A 24298-nucleotide genomic window follows, 5' to 3' on the forward strand; every position below is an offset into this window, starting at 1 on the left:
TGTTTCGACTGCAGCCACCAAATCATCAGTGATCACAGAGGGCCGGCCTGAGCATTCTTCGTCATGGACGTTTTGACGGCCATTTTTAAACTCTCTAACCCATTGACGCACTTTACCTTCAGTCATTGCATTCAAGCCATAAACTTCTTGTAACTGACGATGAATTTCTGCAGCTGATAAGCTTCTCGCGGTCAAAAAACGTATCACTGACCGTATCTCACACGCGGCGGGCGATTCAATAATCGTAAACATTATAAAGTAGCACAGTGATGCATACACATCAGCTACAGAGCTGCAACTTGCATCAGTGTGAACGGGAAGGATGCCAGCAAGTGGCGCAGTGGCTTGTTGCGGCATCCGCGCGAACTGCGGGACTATACGCGCGAACGGCCCTTACTTAAAAAACAACCCTCGTATATCACAGAGTGACAGGAGGGAATAACAACATAGAACTTTCATAATATTATAACAATATAAAGGGGATAGATTGCTACTCGCCATATAGAGGAGGCATTGAGTCAAAGGGTAGAATAAAAAAGACTGTTAAAATATTAAACATTTTGGACAAAGTCCTTCTTCTGTAGAAGAACACACACATTCTTACAGCACAACTCACACACATGGCCACTGTCTCATGCACTCTGTTTTCTATTGCAGAAGAAGGATTTTGTCCAAAAACTTTAATATTTTGGCAGTCTTGTCTCTCTGTGACTCAAAGCTTCCTCTTCATGGCGAGTAGCAATCTATCTTCTCCATATTGTTGTCATTCCACCCCAGACTTTCCATTGTTTCACAATGACATGAATGAATCCTCAATGTATTACTATCATCTAAACATTTTAGAGGTATAGGATCAAGTGAATACAGTATATGTTTCCAAAAAGAATTTTCGCTCTGCAGTGTAGTGTGCACTGATTGATTGATTGGAAACTTACTGGTACGCTAAAACTGTGCGTTGGACAGGTATTCAAACCTGAAAATTTGCATCATGGGCAAAATGCTCTGCTGACTGAGCTGTCCAGGAACAACCTATTTACCAACCTAACAAATTCACTTCTGGGAGTATCTCTCTTGTACTTTCAAAGCTTCTCAAAAGTTCTTCTCCAGACCTTGAGGGACAAGCACACTTTGAAGAACAAATATTCCAGGGAAATGGCTTAGCTAAAGCTTAGAGAACCATTTCCAGAATGAATTTCCACTTTGTAGTGGAGTGTGCATGGGTAGTTCACTCAGTAGAGCATTTTGACCATGGAAAGCAAAAGTTCATGTTTTGAGTGCTGGTTTGGCACACAGGTTTAATCTGCCAGTAAGTTTCAAATTAGAACCTACTTTGCTGCAGAGTGAAAATTCATTGTGATAATAATCCACTGAGCTGAGGTTAAACCATTTCTCTGGAATGCCCTTTCTTCCAAGAGTGCTGGTCCTGTAAGGTATGTAGGAGACATTCCATGAAGTTTGGAATATAGGATGTAAGGTACTGGCAGAAGAACAACAGTGAGGGCAGATTTTTAGTAACGCCTGCAGAGCTCCATTTGCTGAAGCATTTTCCCATATCCTTCACGAGTTTGACCCCCAGTCCAGCACAAAGAAAGTTTCAAGTGTTTTGCTTGTTTGGAAGATCACAAGAGTTGAAAATGGATTACAATGATCTGATGTCTGATTGCTATGTAACTGTAGCATTATGACTATAAGTGGTTGTATGTTAGCTGCACACTCATATACATCCAGTTAGTCTGAAGAAGTTATCACACTTTTAAGAAAATGAATAAAATTTTTAAACATGGAAATCATTAGATTCTTTAGTATCAACCCTTAGAAGCATACTGGATAATTTTGTGCTTGTAATTGTTATAGAACACACGTAACCATCTGGACATTGCACAATTTTCCAAATTAACTGTGTTTTATACCATGTCAACAGAAAGTATTATTAATATGTATCAATTTAAATATCATAAGAAAAGTGATTTGAGAAATTCAGTCAGAACTCACAACCCATAATAAGTCACAGTAAGGGTTATTCAAAATGAATATACGTACCAGTTTTAATGCTTTGTAGCATTTGTTACATTCAACCTACAATTATAAATACTACATCAAATGTAACAGTAACTTAAGCAATTATGTATGTTTACCTGTGAGTTTTGTTTCCATACATGTTCACAAAGATAAGAGTATGGAACAACCAAGAGTGACAAGTGTTTAACACAGCACCAAGAAATCAGTTTGGAAATCTAGTCATCAGTTAGTAGTTTCAGTGATGTCTGTGTGTATTGTTTGTTGATGTTACAATGTTTAAGGCCTTTAGGTACTGTTTCCACAAACTTTGCAAATGATATGTTGCTCCATGATGGTGAAGACATTTTGGATAGTGTCATCTTCAGTGATGAATCGCCATTTAACCTAACTGTAAATATGAACCTATATACTATGCACATCTGGGGGTCAGCAAATCCCCATGAAATGGCACAGTTGCAATGAGACTCCACTAAATTGAATGTTTTGTGTGACATATCCCAGTGGAAAGATTATGGGTCTTTCTTTTTTGGTGAAGCAACTGTAACTGGTTTTTCATATCTTGATGCACTAGAACTATGGATTGACAGGAGCAGTTCAGTTCACTCTGTGACTCTAGTCTGTTATGTCATGTATTCTTGTATTGACTTTCTATAAAGCAAAGCATGTTATGTGCTCCACACCACTGTGTCATTCATCACTCTCTATCACTATGTACTGGCCTCCCACACTGGTGACACGAAATTTCAAACGACTGCTAAAATAGTGAACATTTTTGTCGCAACAATATGGCCATCACACCCCCACTGTGTTACACTGACCACAAATATCATTGACCTCTTGCGCTCCTTGCTGTTGACTGACATGAACATTGCACCATATGCTGCCCAAGTGATTAAAGGTGACAGTGACATTTCTCACAGTGCAACTTCATCACAAATCACAGGGGCACTACAATTCAATGCAACTGACAGTCTGCTTATTGACTTTGTTATGGACTCCTCTAGCGTGCATCTACCCCTACATTCTGTCAACATTTTCATGACCTGGACTACTGATCCATGCTGACCACGTTGCAGTTGGTTATCGTATGTAGTGGACACCTGTGTGACTGAAATGCACACCACCTCATCTATGGGGTGCGTTGGGTCACCCATCCTCCAGTCCCTGCAACCAGTGGCATTACTGCCCACCGCTCACCCACAGTTCTCTCTGTGCTTTGTGGCCATACTCCAACCACATTACTGAACCAAACAGTTGACTGCTTCATGGTTCACATTACTGACATTCCACATGGACAACCCATACCTGTGGCTTGCCCCACTGAAATCATGTACGCCTCCAGCACCATCGTAAGGGTGACATGAAGTATGTCACTCTACTTAGTCCCCTTGGCATCCATGCTGAGGTTATTACAACATCATTCTGGCAATGCCATCTACGGACAAGTATGGGACCACAAAAACAATGCCCTTACAGCACCTCTTCTGGACTCCCAAAGAGCACCTACACCAGGTAATTTACAACAAACATTTACAGGATAGGATCTCCTCCAAATTGTGGCAGTGCCTTCACAGCAAAACAGACCCAGGCATCATACACAGTGAGATGCTGTAGATGAATGGGATTGTCATTCTCCCTTTAGAGTTGCAGATGACTTTAATCGTCACTAGTAACCAGTCATTTGATGCCCACCTGTAACTGACCAACTGCATTTTCTCTGCTTCTTGTCATTGGCACAGTATCAACAAAGCCCCCAACAATACCATTGATACACACAATGCACTGCCACATGCCTAACCTCCTGACACAACTGACAGTCACTGTGTGTTTCTGCCCTCTCTGTTTACAAAACGAACTCAGCTCCAGCTCTCACTCCTGGTACATCGGCAACTGTGTACACATACTCTCACCTCTGTCAGTACCATGCCTGCTTTGCTGACACTACACGCTTCTGTCACAAACCTTGTGACTACCAAAACATGCCTCACAGCCTGCAAGAGGTGCCCTTGAACTGTGAATCACACGTAAGCTGCTTCGACACACACAAATTTGCCACTTGCTGCCAGCTTCCAATGTCGCTCCCAGCAACCGTCCATATGTCTTTGACCTCTTCAATGATCTATGTTTTCTGGTCAACAATGCAGATCAGCACAGCACCTCATAAGCCTGTCTTGCCTATGTCTGAAGACTTGCATATTCGCTTGACAGCTGCTAATGGCTCTCCTGTCACCGTTATGGGTATCCAGACATGGACTCTAGACTTCAGCTTCGTTATACCCTTCTTGTGGTCATTCATCATTGCTGGTGTTATGGAGCTAGTTCTGCGTGCTGATTTTCTATGGGCCTTTCACCTTGTGCCCTTTCTGCATGCAAACGAACTCACCCACATGCCTCCTGACCATACTGCTGACAGTACATGTGCCCCGGCCCCCTCACCACCCCAACATGATGATATCAACACTCCTTCACCCTCAGCCATGCTCACACAGTGGTGTGTACAACAGGATGTGGACTAAACTCATTGCTTATTACATGTCTGTCAACAGTGTTCAGACATGAAACTTCCTGGCAGATTAAAACTGTGTGCCCGACCGAGACTCGAACTCGGGACCTTTGCCTTTCGCGGGCAAGTGCTCTACCAACTGAGCTATCGAAGCATGACTCACGCCCAGTCCTCACAGCTTTACTTCTGCCAGTATCTCATATCCTACCTTCCAAACTTTACAGAAGCTCTCCTGTGAACCTTGCAGAACTAGCACTCCTGAAAGAAAGAATACTGCGGAGACATGGCTTAGCCACAGCCTGGGGGATGTTTCCAGAATGAGATTTTCACTCTGCAGTGGAGAGTGCGCTGTAATGAAACTTCCTGGCAGATTAAAACTGTGTGCCTGACCAAGACTCGAACTCGGGACCTTTGCCTTTCGCGGGCAAGTGCTCTACCAACTGAGCTACCGAAGCACGACTGACGCCTGGCCTCACAGCTTTACTTCTGCCAGTATCTTGTCTCCTACCTTCCAAACTTTACAGAAGCTCTCCTGCGAACCTTGCAGAACTAGCACTCCTGAAAGAAAGGATACTGCGGAGACATGGCTTAGCCACAGCCTGGGGGATGTTTCCAGAATGAGATTTTCACTCTGCAGCAGAGTGTGCACTGTAGGTAGGAGACAAGATACTGGCAGAAGTAAAGCTGTGAGGACCGGGTGTGAGTCGTGCTTCGGTAGCTCAGTCGGTAGAGCACTTGCCCACGAAAGGCAAAGGTCCCGAGTTCGAGTCTCGGTCGGGCACACAGTTTTAATCTGCCAGGAAGTTTCATTACAGCGCACACTCCGCTGCAGAGTGAAAATCTCATTCTAGTGTACAGATATGCGAGAGATCATTATTCGCCTCCACAAGGACAACTTGTCCCTACACAGCTGCATCCAAAGAGCACAAACAGAAGTTGCAGATGCTCTCTCCACCTTCAAGCAACTCCGTTCCCACTCACTGCCTACACTTACGGACCTGCACCTGTCACCTGACACCTCAGCCCACCTGAAGCAACCACCCTTGTCTCATTGTTTACTGAGGTCAGTGCATCACCTGCTCCTTATTCCATGCCTGCTCTTTCACCCCTGATGTCATCTGTGCCATACTAGTGCTACTGCCACTCACCTTCCCCACCCCCACACCTATAACAGATGCTGCCTGCAGTGCCACATCCACGCCTGTGTGGTAATGCCAACTCCCATTCTACACTTGTGCCTACGTAGAATGGCCTCATAAATGCCAGCGCAGTATTCTCCTGCCCATGTTGAGCCAGCACCTGCATCCAGCACTGCCTGCTATGCCACGACTGAACCACCACAGCTTGTTGACTGTACCAAACGTGCACACACACACTACCTTTGTCAGGCAGCCAATTCTGCAGCTGCTATCCGACAATAATGCCTTGTAGGCTGAGCCAGCACCTGTATGCAGTACTGCCTGCCATACTGTATCCAAACTTCTGCAGTTCGCTGACTACACCATGTATATGAAGACTACTGCCTTGCTCAGGCAACTCAAATCCAGGCTACAGCTGAGATCGAACATCATTTCGGATGCCTAGGACACTGACCTCCATGTGGCCACTCTGACAAATGCTCAACCAGTGGCTCCACCTTGCATGATCTTTTTATATTGTCAGCCATCAGCAACAGCACTTTGCGCCAAATAAACACTACATGCAGCCCACTGGTTAGTCAGGGCCCCAGACCACCTCTGCACAGTGAAGGTAATGATAGACAAACTGTTACAGGCTGACATTGTTCAATCATCAGATAGCAGCTGGGCCTCATCCACCTGCCTTGTCCATAAAAGGACAACTTGACCAGACTTTGTGGGAACTATCATGGCTAGAATGCTTGCACAATAGTGGGCATTTGCCTGATCCCTAATATACAAGACTTCACACACTATCTAGCTGGCAGTAAAGTGTTCAGTGTAACTTATTGTAAGAAGGCATATCTGCAGATACTGATGAACAAAGATGACATTCACAACTACCATAACCACACATTTTGGATGGTTTGAGTTCCTTTTTATTCCTTATGGACTAAAAAATGCAACACAAACCTGGCAATGCTTTATAGACAGCCTGGTTTTTAAATTTCCTTCTTGGTACACATATTTGGATGACATCCTCAGTTTTTCACCATTCATGGACTCACAATCCACCCACCTTGAACATGTTCTTGATGGTCTCAATGTCAACTGTATAGTGATTAACACTGACAAATGTCATCTCCATCAGGAACAAGTCACCTTCTTTGGCCACACTGTTAATGCTTCTGGCATCTGCCCATCTCCAGTGTGCACTGAGCTTATTTCTAACGTATGCCACCATCCATGAACTCTGTCATTTCCTTGGAATGGTCAATTTACATCGCTGTCACTTGCTGCATGCCGCTGCCCAGCAGGAACCCTTAATACAGGCCCTCAAAGGCAGAAATACAACCAGCCACAGGAAGCTTACATGGATCATGGACATGCAGCATGCCTTCCAAGTGATCAAGGATGGCCTGTTTCAGGCAGCCACCTTACCTCATCTAATTCCAGAAGCTCCCCTGTCCATCACTGCTGATGCTAGCAGTTTAGTGATAGGAGCTTCAGTAAGAGGTCAACAGCTTCAGTCAACCCTTGTGCTTACTCTCCCATAAGCTGACCAAGGGACAGTGCAGGTAGTCAGATTTTTAAACATGGTATCAAGTATATTTCACCCTCATCAACAAAGATAAATACTTCTTTGTAATGTTAAAGATGATATAGGTCTCCAACATTGTGTGCATACTGCAATCATGTGACTGTGTCATCTCTTACTATGGACAGACATAGACTATTGCAACATAATCATGAAGTGAAATATGATAAGACAAGTATCATGGTGCACACACCAAGTTTGTGGAACAGCATAATTAAGGAGTTACTAATAGTACCTCCCCTCCCCCCTCCCTCTCTCTCTCTCTCTCTCTCTCTCTCTCTCTGTAATGATCTGGCCATTTACGGGGCCATACAATATTTCAGAGAAGATACTGAAGGATGCTCCCCGGTCATTTATATGGACCACTGGCCCCTAGCCAACACCATCTGTTGCCCACCAAAGAACAAGTGCCTCTGCCATTACCATCACCATGAATACATCACGCAATTCACCATAGATGTCCATCAAGAGAAAGGCACAGACAACATAGTAACTGACCTCATGTCATTCATTGGTGCCATCTTATCCATGACGAACTTCAACAAGCACGCGCAGGCTCAGCAGAACAACCCTCAGCTACAGGACCTCTTAAATTATTCCTCCTCCATCCTTATCACTGAGCCAAAGTTTATCCCCAGTTCAACCTGCCCTGTCCTCTGTGACACAGTCCAGGGATGTACATGCCTGCTCATCCCACAACAGTCCCACAGAATTATTTTCAACTTGTTTCACAACCTTGCCCACTACAGAGTCTACCTGCTACTCACCTTATAACTGATTGGTACATTTCGCCCCATGTTGAGCGAGACTGCAAGTTGTGGACAAGGGCCTCTGAACTGTGCCAGTGATGTAAAACCAACCGGTACACTCAGTCCCCACTAGGCACATTCCAGATGCTGAAGGCATACTTTTAATACATTCATGTGTGCCTGGTGGCCTCTTACCCACCCAGCAACTACTGCTGCCCCCTCTCCATTGTTGAATGGATAAAACATTGGGTAGAGGCTAGCCCCATCCAAAATATCACTGCTGAAACAGTTTCCAGAGCTCTTGTGTCTACCTAGTTCATGCATTTTGGCTGTCCTACCTCCATAACCACTTACCAATGTAGGCAATTCAAAACCTTGTTGTTTGTCAAACTCCATAAACTATGCAACATTACCCATTACAGAACCACCGGCTTATACCCTTAAGCTAATTTGCTTGTCAAGAGGTGGCATTGCACTCTAAAGGCTGCTCCTATGTGCACAAGGGTGACTGGTCTGATGCACTCCTATGGATGCTGCTAGGTATCCACATGGTGCATATATAAGACCCCAATGCCTCACTAGCTGAGATTTTATACAATGAAACGCTATCCCTACCCAGTGATTTCATCTCTTCCAACCACCCCCTACCCCAACCTCACTTGTCAGCTTCATTGACAGGGTCCAGCTTCACACTGCCAACCTTTCTTCTCCAAAGACCTATGTCATGCTGAGTGACAATACGGTCCATGCCACACTTCAGTCCCCATTCTTGGGCCCACATAGAGCTCTCCAGCTTGCCCCTAACTCCTATGACATTTTGCTTAATGGCAAGCCAGTCATAGTCTCCATCAGCTGACTGAAACCTACCTGGTATCTCATCGAAAAGTCCCCTGATGCAAACTTTATCTTCATGGTGGCTTCACCACCTACTCCTAACCCACCTCCCCCTGCGACTGCCTCCTCTCCTTTCCAGATGCTATTCAACATCTGCTGCTTCTGCCTCGAGGATCTTAGCTTCATGATTACAGACAAGGAACTGGTAGTCACAGGGGCTCACAATGACTGCACAGTGCACGGTCTCACCAGAGCCCCTGGATCTACCCAGTGCACATATACCAGGACAGACATCTTCCCTACTTCCCCCTCTCATACCAACCTGTGTGGGCCATGCATGCACCTGCCTATTTCCATGAATATCATCTGTACACCCCGCATCAGACTCACATTTCTGCAACCCCCCCTCTCACAGTAGTCATGGCTTCCACATCATGCCCACACAACAGGGGAGTGAGGGGTGGGGTGGGGGGTTGGCTCTGTGGGAACAGTAGCATCACTGGCCAGAGAAAATGACTCACAGTCTTATCTCAGATGGTAGACGGGAGAGCAGTTCAGTTTGCTCTGTGCCTCAAGTGTGCTACATTATTTATTCTTCTATCTATTGAGTTTCTATAAAATAAAACGTGTTATGTACTCTGTGACACTATGTTGTCTATCACTTGCTATCGTTATGTACTGGCCTCCTACATGTTAAACAACATTGCACTCAACTGCTGGATTGGTCCCAAGGGGGTAAATGACAAGAGCTGGTTTCTGATGGCCTCCACATTGACACACAATCTGACACCAAGCAGTTTTTACCTTTGAGGACCATAAAGGATCATATATATATATGTCTCCTTTACCACCTTACCTAGTCAAGCTTAGAAACTGCATTGTCATAACAATGAGTCCAGACACACTGATGAAAGTTCGCGAAGAACTAATCTATCGACTCAATGTGTGACATGTGATGAATGGGGCTGATGCTGAACACTGGTAGGAAAAATTGTTTAAGTTGCTCTTTCATTTGATGTATTATTTATAATTGTAAATTGAACTAATAAATGATTCAAAGTCTTAAAATCTTTATATCCATTTTGAAACACCCTGTAGTGTAACACATTGATCCTGAGCCTGTAGAGAACAGGCTCTCATACTACTTGTTGTTGTTGTTGTTGTTGTTGTCTTCAGTCCAGAGACTGGTTTGATGCAGCTCTCCATGCTACTCTATCCTGTGCAAGCTTCTTCATCTCCCAGTACCTACTGCAACCTACATCCTTCTGAATCTGCTTAGTGTATTCATCTCTCGGTCTCCCTCTATGATTTTTACCCTCCACGCTGCCCTCCAATGCTAAATTTGTGATCCCTTTATGCCTCAGAACATGTCCTATCAACCGACCCCTTCTTCTAGTCAAGTTGTGCCACAAACTCCTCTTCTCCCCTATTCTATTCAATACCTCCTCATTAGTTATGTGATCTACCCATCTAATTTTAACATTCTTCTGTAGCACCACATTTCAAAAGCTTCTATTCTCTTCTTGTCCAAACTATTTATTGTTCATGTTTCACTTCCATACATGGCTACACTCCATACAAATACTTTCAGACATGACTTCCTGACACTTAAATCTATACTTGATGTTAACAAATTTCTCTTCTTCAGAAATACTTTACTTGCCATTGCCAGTCTACATTTTATATTCTCTCTACTTCGACCATCATCAGTTATTTTGATCCCCAAATAGCAAAACTCCTTTACTACTTTAAGCGTCTCATTTCCTAATCTAATTCCCTCAGCATCACCCGACTTAATTCGACTACATTCCATTATCCTCATTTTGATTTTGTTGATATTCATCTTATACCCTCCTTTCAACACACTGTCCATTCCATTCAACAGCTCTTCCAAGTCCTTTTCTGTCTCTGACAGAATTACAATGTCATCGGCAAACCTCGAAGTTTTTATTTCTTCTCCGTGGATTTTAATTCCTACTTTGAATTTTTCTTTTGCTTCCTTTACTGCTTGCTCAATATACAGATTGAATAACATCAGGGAGAGGCTACAACCTTGCCTCACTCTCTTCCCAAACCACTGCTTCCCTTTCATGCTCATGAACTCTTATAACTGCCGTCTCATTTCTATACAAATTGTAAATAGCCTTTCACTCCCTGTATTTTACCTCTGACACCTTCAGAATTTGAAAGAGAGTATCAAAGTCAACATTGTCAAAAGCTTTCTCTAAGTCTACAAATGATAGAAACGTAGGTTTGCCTTTCCTTAATCTATTTTCTAAGATAAGTCAGAGGGTCAGTATTGCCTCATGAGATCCAATATTTCTAAGGAATCCAAACTGATCTTCCCCAAGGTTGGCTTCTACCAGTTTTTCCATCCATCTGTAAAGAATTCGCATTAGTATTTTGCAGGTGTGACTTATTAAACTGATAGTTCGGTAATTTTCACATCTGACAACACCTGCTTTCTTTGGGATTGGAATTATTATATTCTTCTTGAAGTCTGAAGCTATTTCGCCTGTCTCATACATCTTGCTCACCAAATGGTACAGTTTTGTCAGGACTGGGTCTCCCAAGGCTGTCAGTAGTTCTAATGGAATGTTGTCTACTCCCAGAGTTTGTTTTGACTTAGGTCTTTCAGTGCTCTGTCAAACTCTTCACACAGTATCAAATCTCCCAGTTCATCTTCATCTACATACTCTTCCATTTCCATAAAATTGTACTCAAGTACATCGCCCTTGTATAGACCCTCTAATACTCCTTCCACCTTTCTGCTTTCCCTTCTTTACTTAGAACTGGGTTTCCATCTGAGCTCTTGGTATTTGTACAAGAGGTTCTCTTTTCTCCAAAGGTCTCTTTAATTTTCCTGTAGGCAGTATCTATTTTACCCCTAGTGAGATAAGCCTCTACATCCTTACATTTGTCCTGTAGCCATCTCTCCTTAGCCATTTTGCATTTCCTGTCAATCTCATTTTTGAGATGTTTGCATTCCTTTTTGCCTGCTTCATTTACTGCATTTTTATATTTTCTCCTTTCATCAATTAAATTCAATATTTCTTCTGTTACCTAAGGATTTCTACTAGTCCATGTCTTTTTACTTACTTGATCCTCTGCTGCCTTCACTACTTGATCCCTCAAAGCTACCCATTCTTCTTCTACAGTATTTCTTTCCCCCGTTCCTGTCAATTGTTCCCTTATGCACTCCCTGAAAGTCTGTACAACCTCTGGTTTAGTCAGTTTATCCAGGTCCCATCTCCTTAAATTCTCACTTTTTTGCAGTTTCTTCAGTTTTAATCTACTGTTCATGAACAATAGATTGTGGTCAGAGTCCACATCTGCCCCTGGAAATGTCTTACAATTTAAAACCTGGTTCCTAAATCTCTGTCTTACCATTATATAATCTATCTGATACCTTCGAGTATCTCCAGGCTTCTTCCACATATACAACCTTGTTTCATAACTCTTGAACCAAGTGTTAGCTATGATTAAGTTATGCTCTGTGCAAAATTCTACCGGGCGGCGTCCTCTTTCATTTCTTACCCCCAATCCATTTTCACCTACTATGTTTTCTTCTCTTCCTTTTCCTACTATCGAATTCCAATCATGCATGACTATTAAATTTTTGTCTCCCTTCACTATCTGAATAATTTCTTTTGTCTCATCATATATTTCATCAATTTCTTCGTCATCTGCAGAGCTGTACTGCTGTAGTAGGTGTGGGCTTCATGTCTATCTTGGACACAATAATGCATTCACGATGCTGTTTGTAGTAGCTTACCCACACTCTTGTTTTTTTATTCATTATTAAACCTACTCCTGCATTACCCCTATTTGTTTTTGTATTTATAACCCTGTATTCACCTAACCAGAAGTCTTGTTCCTCCTGCCACTGAACTTCACTAATTCCTGCTATATCTAACTTTAACCTATCCATTTCCCTTTTTAAATTTTCTAACCTACCTGTCCAAATAAGGGATCTGACATTCCACGCTCTGACCCATAGAATGCCAGTTTTCTTTCTCCTGGTAATGATGTCCTCTTGAGTGGTCCCCGCCCAGAGATCCAAGTGGGGGACTATTTTACCTCCAGAATATTTTACCCAAGAGGATGCCATCATCATTTTACCATACAGTAAAGCTGCATGCCCTCGGGAAAAATTACGGCTGTAGCTTCCCCTTGCTTTCAGCTGTTCGCAGTACCAGCACAACAAGGCAGTTTTGGTTAGTGTTACAAGGCCAGAACAGTCAATCATCCAGACTGTTGCCCTTGCAACTACTGAAAAAGCTGCTGCTCCTCTTCAGGAACGACACGTTTGTCTGGCCTCTCAACAGATACCCTTCCGTTGTGGTTGCACCTGCGGTATGGCTATCTGTATTGCTGAGGCACGCAAGCCTCTCCATGAACGGTAAAGTCCATGGTTCATGGGGGGGGGGTCATACTACTTAACTACCCAAATTGACTTTTAGTTAAAGATAAGGGCCTTACACACATTAAAGACTGAATATAAGTCTCCCCAGAATCAATGTAATTTCTAGTTAAAGATGCTGTGAACTGGTTTTGGTGGTCTGAAGCACTTGCAAGCGTAAGTGTAAGGTATATTACTGGTTAAAAACTAAACAATGAAGTGAAATTAATGGAAGAAGGGGTAAGAGTATTAGAAGTTCCCACTGCTGACACAAAAAATGCCAATCTGTAACTGCAGCATGTTCTAGCTAAACAGTGAATATTTTATTGCTACTCGGACCTCAGGAAACCTGGAAGACATGCAAGAAGCCTCAAGAAATCAGGAAGACTTACAAGAAGCCTTTTGGCCTGAAGTAGAAACAGTGAGGAGAAGAAATAACTGATTTTAAGCAGGTGTGGTTTTAAAAAGTGAATGAATTAATTAGACTAGACATGTCACTTTTGCAAAATGTGTGATTACAGTACTAACAACTGGTTGAAGTAAGTTTCATCATGCAAACAGATGTAACTTAGTTGGTCAAAGTGGAGCTAGGCTATGGTATTTTTGTGGGAGGCTAAAGTGTTTGCTTATGTGCTACTGATTGACACTTGCACATTTTACCTATTAATTCTACAACTTTTCTTATTCAATATCTCATAACATCACATGGGAGCAATTGCAAGGATGAATGCTGACTGTTGGCAGTGTGCAATATCAATTTCAGTGGCTGGATTAGATATTTTCTAGCACTGTAACATAGCAATACAGCACAAATCAAAGTTTTAGATCTAGTGATTAATTAGTGTTGGATCATAGGGGAAGTAATGCTGGACCATGTGTACAATAAAAGTGGATGTTATATTCATGTTGGAGAAGGGGCAAATAATATTACAATGTCTGCAGTACCAGAGTATTCACATTGATGTAATGTTCGGGAAACACATGCAATGATGATAGTGTCAACATATCTTTCAGCTATTCACAAGCTGCTGAATTTTCGTTGCCACTTAAAAGACTATAATGCAGTCTCTTCTGTGACTGTTCATACACTGTAATAGTGTAAGTAAATGTACAATTCATATGCTTTGCCCCAAAATGTGTAATTCTCGTAATATATGGTGCCATATGCTGTTTGTGAAAGATACACATCACACAACATGTAGTAACAGCAAAATTTGTTGGAAATAAAGGTAGGGCATAATGTATACTCTGATTCAAGAAAAGTAAAGTACCTAAATATGTCTTTCCAAGTATTCAAACAATGAAAAACCCAGGACGGAATAATGATTTATAATATATAGCAGAGATGCTGAGTTGCAGATAGCCACAACAAAAAGAATATCAAGCAAGGCCAGAAAGACCTTCATCAGAATTGGACAGCACACACACACACACACACACACACACACACACACACACACACACACACGCACACACACCCACAGTCTCTGGCTGCTGAGTACCCCAAACTGCTTCAAATAAATGTTGGGATGGTTCTTTTGAAAGTGCACAGCCAATTTCCTGCCCCAACCTTCAAACATTCTGAATGTGTGCTCCATCTCTAATGATCTCAATGTCAACATGACATTAAACCATAAACTTCCCTTTTTTTAAGCTGTAATATTGATTCAGATTTTCTATTAATTAGAGAGCTATTTTGACAAAATAAAAGCAGTATTTCCATGAAGCTGGTCTCCTGAAAACTGAGAAGGAAACTAATAACATTTATTGCACAGTTACCAGAACAAATAAATACAAAAGAAAAAATGTAAGAAAGTGACATTGTAGGGAGCATTGTATAGTGATGTAGAAGGAAGAAAGCAGCTGCCTGTGATTTTATTGTGCGTGTAAGAAGCAATAATATACATGGATTTAATTTTTATGATGTTGAGACTTTGTAAGGTAATCCATTAAGTAATATGCTTGTTTAATAGTAAATGTGGTATCCTTAATGTTCTCAGTACTATAATGCTGCAGGGTAAAAAATTGATCATGTGTGGAAAGTATAGACAAGTGCAAAACAAAAAAAAAAAAAAACAAAAAAAAAAAAAATGTGTGTGAAATCTTATGGGACTTAACTGCTAAGGTTATCAGTCCCTAAGCTTACACACTACTCAACCTAAATTATCCTAAGGACAAACATACACACCCACGGCCGAGGGAGGACTCGAACCTCCGCCGGGACTAGCCGCACAGTCCATGACTGCAGCGCCCCATACCGCTCGGCTAATCCCTCGCGGCACAAAACAAACAAGGCAGCCTGTGATGGCTGTTATGGAAGACCACTGAAGGCAGCTCAAAGACAACAGAATGGTTTCAGATTACTGTGGTCCTGGGGGTGTACTGGTTTGAAGCGTGGTGAGTCCAGTGATCCAACACACACACAATGGGTTTAGGTAGTATGACTCACGAGAGATCAAGTAGTACACGTCAGTATAAAGTACTGATGTGATGACAAAATAGTTGCACACTGCACTGTAGCATCAGCACAATTAATAGACAAAATAATAACGGCCATAGAGAACAAGGAGTATGTAACTGGAGTGTTCCTTGATCTAGAAAAAGCTTTTGATTGTGTCAACATCACCATATTACTTGACAAGCTGTGCAACCTGGGTATCAGAGGAACTGGCTATGAGCTAATAAAATCGTATATGAGCAATAGAAAACAATTTGTCTTGCTTAAAACAAACAGTGGGTCTTACAAATCTAAAATTACTGATATCAAATATGGATTGCCTCAAGGTTCTGTCTTGGGGCCCTTTTTTTCTTGATTTATGTTAATGATATACAGTATTGTTCTCCTAACTGTACAAAAATATTGTATGCAGATGACACATCAATAATGTGTAAACACAAAGACTATGAGAGTCTGGAGGTACAGTGCAACAGTGTAACTAATGAAATAGTCAAGTATTTTAATGAAAGCCATCTAAATGTAAGTGCTTCAAAGACTGCAATGATGGAATTTAACACAAGGAAACAAATAGAATTTGACATGAAATTATCCATAGGAAATGACATTGTAAAAAAGGAAAAATGGACAAAGTTCTTGGGAATTACAATCCAGGACAGCCTCAAATGGGATAGGCATATTGATTCCTTAGCATGTAAGCTGTCGAAGAATGTGTTTGGTATAAATATGATTAGCAAATATTGTAAGGACATGTGTGTACTAAAAACTGCTTATCATGCCCTATTCTCATCAAACTTAAACTATGATGTAGAAATATGGGGTGCAACAACTCAAGCCAACCTAAGTACATTATTAACACTACAGAAAAAAGTTATCAGAATTATTTGTGGTGCCAAACCTCGAGAATCATGTCGGAATCTGTTCCCAAAATTAGGTGTGCTTACCATTATAGGGGTATACATATTGAAAGTTATATTGCTTGTGAAAACAATAAATCCGAATTTCAACTGTGACCTGCACCAGTATGATACAAGGCAAAAGTTCAGATACCCTGTAAATAGCCACAGAACAGCTTTATATGAAAAAAATGCACTTCATGCTGGGCTGAAGCCAGCCAATGCCCTACCAAAAAGTCTCACAACCCTTCCTACTAACAAATTAAAAGATCAGCTAAAAAGAATTCTAATTGAATACCCTTTTTATTCCCTAGACGAGTATTATATCTGTATGAAAAGTGCTTCATAAGTATGTCAAGCTCATAGTTTTAAGTAACCTGCAACTAATATAATTTTGATAAAAACAATATTTGTAATATTGTGATTGTATACTACCAAATGTAAAATACATCAAAATGTAAAATTGATTAATACAAACAAATCTTTAGTTTGTAATTTATAAACTGACATATTCAGAAGAATAATCTGTATGATGTCCTGAAACTGTATTATTTCTAGGGATTGTATTAGATTATTCAATGTTGAATAAATATTATAATAATAATAATAATAATTATTATTATTATTACTGCAGTCAATGATCATGTGTCACTATCATACAAAACTGTAAGTTTTCAATTTTTTGTGGCTGCTTCTAGTGGTGTGGTTCTGAGGAAGCACCCATAAAAAAGTAATGGGAGTTGAGGACCATGGAATTAAAGTATGGATACTAAGCACATCACAGGTAAGGACTGAAGCTTCCACCTAGATCTGTTGTGTGTTAATCCTTCAGTGTGTAGTACATGTTGAAGTGGGGATCACACTACAACATAAAAGATTAGAAATTCTTTAAAGTAGTACTTGAAAGCTATAAGTGAACTGCAATTGCATCTTTCATAGCATTTGGATCTATCACGTACAAAGTCTGTTCAAAAAATTCCAGAACTTTGTCCACAACATTTTTCTACACTTACCTTTTACTTATTATGCATGGTCTCTTTTGAAATACTCTTCTCCACAACTGATATACTGCTCCCAATCATGTTTCCACTTCTGGAAACAGTCTTGGTATGCCTCTTGTTGGGTTGCACAAAGCACTGTCTGCAAATTTTCTTTTATCTCATCTATCATTGCAAATCTTCATCCTTCCTTCAAGGTTTTTAACTTTGGACATAAAGGAAAGTCCACAGGTACCAGGGCTGGAAAGTATGGAGGATGAAGCAGAACAGTGATTTCGTTGTTTGTTCAATAGTCATGCACCAACACAGATGAATGTGTTGGTGCATTATCATGAGGCAAGAGCCATGAATTATCTCACCACATTTCAGGTCATCTTCTTCTCACATTTTCTCACAGTCACTGCAACATGTCCTGATAGTAAAATTGATTAACAGTTTGTCCCTGTGCATGAATTCATGATGAACTAACCCTTAAAAGTCAAAGAAAACTATCAGCATGGCTTTGACATTTGACATGACCTGACAAGCGTTTCCTGACCCATTGTGAAGACAGAACCTTGGTCTCAACATTGTAGTCATAGATTCATGTCTCATTACAAATTATGATTCTCTTAAGGAACATCTTGTTCTCATTTGTGCAATCCAAAAGCACTTCGCAGTCTGTGAGGTGGTCTTGATTCATGAGCTGTGGGACGAACGTGGCGGCAACAAAATGCATTCCAAGATGCTATGTAAGGATTTCATGATATGAGCCAACTGAAATGTTACATTCTTCTGCAATACTTGGACAGACCATCTTCAACTGGCACACACAATTTCATTGACATTCCTGACATGAGCAATATCGGTAGATGTTGAAGTGAGTCCTGAACGAGAGTAATCTTTAACTTCTGTCCAGCCATTTTTAAACCATGTGAACCATTCATAAAACTGAGTATGGTTTCATCACTCATCACCATGGCTTCCTGCATAATCTGGTGTGTCTCTGTAAAGATTTTCTTGAGTTTCATGTAAAATATAATGCAGATGCATTGCTCCTCTAACTCTGACATCTCCAATTCACAAACTTTGCAACACAGTATTCTACTCAATATAGCACTCAACCATAACCAACAGACATACAACAATGAAACTTCTGGCAGTTACACATTAAACAAAGACATGTTCACGGATGCCAAACACATTTTGTGCCAACACACCATTGGTGTGAAACTATGAATGTTCCAGAATTTTTTGAACAGACTTGTGTATAATGAGCCATCTGCCTCTACAGCCATCCACAATTGTGAAAGTATTGTCGATACAGGATTTTGTGCATAAACTGACCGCTTCATTATGTCCCATAAATATTTGAGGGGATTCATGTCACACAATCTGGATGGCCAAATTATTCACTCAAATTGTCCAGAATGGGCTTCAACTTCTTGCACAGACGTCCTTAAAAACTCTATTGTTGTTTGAGAGTATGAAGTCCATGAAAGGCTGCAAATGGTCAATGATCAGTTCAGCTGGACCTCAGGACCCAGTCCATGCCATGTCAACACAGGCCGCACCATGATGCAACCACCATCAGCTCGCACAGTGTCTTGTTGACAACTTGGGTCCATTGCTTCATTGGGTCTGTGCCACACTGCACTTGAACCCTGCCATCAACTCTTACCAACAAAAATTGAGACTCAACTGATGAGGTCATGGTTTTCCAGTTGTCTAGAGTTCAACTGATATGGTCGTAAGTCCAGAAGAGGCACTGCAGGTGGTGTTGTGCTGTTAACAAATGCACTTGCATCAGGCATTTCCTGCCATAGCCCATTAATGCCCAATTTTGTCACTCTGTCCTAATGGACACGTTTGTTGTGTGTCCCACATATGGTTATTTCATGCAGTGTTGCTGGTCTGTTGGCACTGACAACTTAATGCAAATGCTGCTCCTCTCATTTTAAGTAAAGACCGACAGCCATTGTATTATCCACTATTAGAGGTAATGCCTGAAAACTGGTATTATTGGCACACTCTTGATGCTGTCTATCTTGGAATACTGAGTTCCCTAATAATTTTGAACTGGAATGTCCCATTCCTTTAGCTTCAACTACCATTCCCTTCGTGTCACCATAACCACATCAGGAACCTTTTCACATAAACCACCTGAGTACAAATGACAGCTCCACCAATACACTGCCCTTTTATACATGGTGCTGCCACCATCTGTATATGTACATATCATTGTTCCTTGACTTTTGTCATGCCAGTGTGAATCTGATGTGGAGAGCTATGGGTTAATCATATTCCTTGCATCTGTGTCCCTGTTTAATGGATACACAGATGAGTTAAATGAAATCATAAGATTATTATTAAGCTGATAACATTTGAGAAATGCATCAAAACACATGGAGTGACTTTCCATACTTTAATTGTGGTTCTGAATAGATTCTCATTTAATAGTTTTGACTGTAAGTAACTACAAGCGATTTGCATCAAAATATAATTCAGAAGGCAAGCAGCAATGGGGATTTGTTTGAAAGCAAGAAGGATGTGGAATTCTTACAGCATTTCTTACAAAATACTGAGTGATTTAAGATTATGTTATTGACACTGTAATTTTAAAACTGGGATTCCCCAATGAACTGTGTGGCATATTTTGGAATATGATTTTGTGATGTGGCCATACCACATTCAAAAGCCTTAACAATAGAGCCAAGAGTGTTAGAGTTGAATTATATCAGATATGAGCTGAACTAATGAAAATTTAGAATGACAACAGCAAGTTACTGGCATTCAGCAATGAGGCTACATTTCATACAAGTGGATTTGTTAATCAACATCACAAAATTTTTTGAAGCATTGAAAATCCTCACAACATGTGTGTGGCTCTCCATAGGTGAATATCTGGTGCGCTGTGACTACCACTGTAGAATAGGGCCCTACTTCATTGATAAATCTACAGTGAATACAGACATGTTGCAGGAGTATACCATTGATGAAATTCCACTACAAATCTAACGCAAGAATTTCTTCCAACAAAACAGCATTCCACCACATTATGCACACACTTTTTGTGCATATCTTAACCAAAAATTTCCTGCTATCTGGACAACTACACTGACCTCCACAATCACTGGAGTTGACATCCAGTAGTTTTGGTTCTGGGGATTAATCAAGGAGCATATGTACAACAGGAAAATCAACAACATCAGTGACCTGAAGGATAGAATTCAACAAATAATATTATCCATTCTCTACAAAATGGATGCATGGGCTTCATTTGGTATTGTTAAAAAGTTTCGTTTACATACAGATTCAATGATCAAGAATATATCTACTGCTAGGGTGGTAACATAATCTTGACTCAGCTGGTAATAATTAATTTTCATGTGTATAAATGACAAACTTTGCTTGAAACACAAAGTTTAATTTAGAGTGAACAAAGTAAGAAAGATTTGTCTTGCACTATGAAAGAAAAGATGAACTGCTCAACTTCATCATCATGAGTAGCCAATTGAGACGGGTTTAAATAAATAGAGGGGATAGCTAAACACCATTTATGACAATGTGTGATGATTCTGAAGTGGATAACAAATTCCAAAATAGTACAGATGTGGTCTTTATGTAAGATGAAACTACAGAATTCAATCTGTTGACTGATATGTGCTATAGTAAACCAGAACAAAATATGACACCAGCATAACACAGTGTAAATACAATAAGGACATTATTCCAGAGGCCAATCCTGCGTAGGTTTGTACTACACACAGGAATACTTTTGTTCAACAATGCTTGCTTTTTGAGTTTTTTTTATACAGGTTGAGAAGTAGTATGCCATTTTCTTCTTTTGAAACGCCTGGGCTAAAAATGCCAAAATCAACTGAATAGGATGAAAGTGTTCCAGTGCCAACTTGAGTTGGACTGGGCTTGCAGACGTGGACCTGGGTGTCACAGGGTGGCAGCACAGGGGAGGGGGAGTGAGTGATGTGCTGTGCACTGAAAATTCTTGGCAACAACATATTTGTATATGGGTCTTTGGTGTATAAACACCACTCCAGCCACCTGAGAGAGGAGTCAGTAGCCAAGAATAAGCTGAGCAGCATTTGCCACTGGCATGCAAACAAGACAAAACCTCCTAATCATGCCATGAGAATGACTAAACATGTGGATGCAACCTGCAAAATAGCATCAAGTCACTGGTAGGTCATATCCTGGAGTGACTGATCGAGAAGCTTGCAACTGCAGTGTGCAACAGTATGGTGACTGTACTTCATGCAATCAAGTGGCAAACAATGATGGCAACATGTAAGGTGAATGTTGGAAGTGTCCCCTTTAATCCCTTCCAAATAAATTCTTAATTAGGAGATATAAAATAAAGCCCTCCTTTACCACAACAAATGAGCAAATAGTGCCAGAACGGAGAAACACAGCCAGTACCTTGGGCCCGACAAAGAAGTAGCACTCAGTGGCTTGCCCACCATCCTCCTTCCGAAGAGAACCAGAGCTGTCAGATCTTCAAAGTGGGGTTCCTTACCAGATCATGTGTAGCTGTGAGCAAAGTAATTATTTCCTGGCCATTGTACTTGTTATTTTAGTGTGTCCTACAGAGAATTATGAGAAAAGTGAATACATGAAATAATGAATCACATAGTTTTTTGTCCTCTCAATCCATCATTTTAAGCAAATTTGAAAAAAAAAAAAAAAGAAAATTAGAAACCAAGAAGGTAGGTAGACCAACTCCTAGTTTAATGATTTTCCAGACAAAATGAAAAGTCATCAGTTCAGTAGAAAATATAACTCTGATCCATAAAGTAAGCCCGAATGCCTGTGTGGTTGTGATTTGGAAAACACTTTGTTTCATGTTCCTTGTTTAGTATTTGAAGGAGAGCTTTCATGGACTAAACATGGATTCTGTGACATTCATCCTCTATGACAAAATTAAGAAACACGAACTTTCCTTGGACCATGTGAATGACATTTTGAATCTAGTAATTGTACGCAACATAAATACAACAATCAAAAGAATAGTTGCTACTCACCATATAGCAAAGACGATGAGTTGCAGATAGACATAATAAAGAGATTGTCAGAAAGTAAATACAACTGTTGAATTAGACAGTAAGTACAGAAGGCCTATGCCACTACACAATCTAAATGTTACTGATAATAGATACATACTAAATCTAGTTACTAACTATTTGTATCTGTCATGCATTGGAACTTGCCCTCAACCAACATGAACAGACTGAATCATGTTCCAATCCTGGCATTTTTAATGCCTGGGTTAATGTTGGTGCAGAAGTAGATTCAGTATTAAAATCACATTTAGGAAAGCAACTATTTTCAAAACCACCTCTAAAACCATCCAGAATGAACTCATGTAATGTGTGCTTCTAGTTTAGCAAGAGGAAATTAGAAAGGAAATTAAGGGTTTAGAGTTTCTGGTTGCAACAGATGGTGAAACCTGTGATGTAACCTGTTTTTCCCAGATGGTTATTGTATGTAGGTACATCATTATAGGAAGACCAGCTGAAAGGTTTTGTGCCGTCATAGAACCAGAAAACCATTGTGCACAGTCTTTGATGATGTACATCACAGAACAGATAAATTGTAATTTCAAGAACTGTCCACACAAACTAGTTGCATAAATGTACGATGATGCAAAAATCGTGAGTGTCTCGTCACAAAGGGTGCAGGCTCTTCTTAAGGAAAAATTTTACACTGCTTCTCCATAATTCACTGTTATGGTCACCAGTTGAATCTGGTTGTGCTTACAGGCACTTCCATTAATAAAAATGTGTGAACATTTTCACCAAACGTCAGGGTTTTCGTAGCTCCTTTTCAGTGTTTCCTCAAAGGACAGTGAAACAGTATGAAAATGGCTGTCATGTTTTGTGCCTACTCATTGGAATTTCCAGTGAAAGAGTGTCAATACTGTTTTTGAATATAGGAATGATTCCTCCAAGTACATTAATAATATAATATGATAGTGAGATGGCAGAAAGTGAGTGACATGCACTAGCTTGGCTCACAAGTTTACCTGAAATTTTGTAGTGTTGGAGGTGTTATTAAGCATTTATGTTGTTGTACAAGTTCAAAATTCATGTCAAGAGTGCCTATTGTCATATAAGCAATTCATTTTTATACACTGCATCAATCTGTTCTCAAAATAGAAAATGACTGAACAATGTGCAGCACCACTGATAACCAGGCTACCTAAAATGCTGAGGTCGAGATGATACTGGGAGTTGTGGCTGCATTTCTTGGCATTTCTGATGTTTCTGCACTCTTCAATGCTTAGGGTAGTATCATTCTATATGTGCAGGACAGGCTTGGGCTTGTTGTCCAGACCATCACTGAAGCTGTAATTTCATTAGTGTCATACTAAATACAGCAAACTGTGGAAGCTGTGAGCAAATCACTGAAAAAAAACTGAGGATAGGGCAAGAATGTTTGAACAGAAATGGTCAAGAAGCCTAATCAACTTGAACAATATCAGAGATGCAATAACCTCAAACTGTTTGGAATTCCAGAGGATAACACATAGGAGAGAATACAGACAAATCAGTGATAAATCTTGCCTGCAAGAAGGTAGGCCTGAAAGTGACAATGAATGACACAGACTGAAGTCATAGAGTGGGACATATGATACCAGGATCTACAAAACCTAGACCAATAATAGTGAAGGTCATGTCCTACAGGAAAAGATCAGAAATCTTCAGAGCAAAGAAGAAATTTGTGATGTTGG

At 40.6% G+C, this 24298-nt stretch overlaps 1 protein-coding gene and 1 non-coding gene across 2 annotated transcripts in view; both read right to left on the bottom strand.

Moving 5' to 3' along the window:
* LOC124795587 overlaps positions 1-24298 on the bottom strand; it is a 115529-nt gene that overhangs the window by 72931 nt on the left and 18300 nt on the right. The gene's annotated exons all lie outside the window — the stretch shown is intronic.
* Trnas-cga lies at positions 4603-4677 on the bottom strand. The gene has a single exon. It is a non-coding gene; the product is annotated as a tRNA-Ser (tRNA).

The sequence above is a fragment of the Schistocerca piceifrons genome, chromosome 4 (genome assembly GCF_021461385.2).
Source record: "Schistocerca piceifrons isolate TAMUIC-IGC-003096 chromosome 4, iqSchPice1.1, whole genome shotgun sequence".
Taxonomy (NCBI): domain Eukaryota; kingdom Metazoa; phylum Arthropoda; class Insecta; order Orthoptera; family Acrididae; genus Schistocerca; species Schistocerca piceifrons.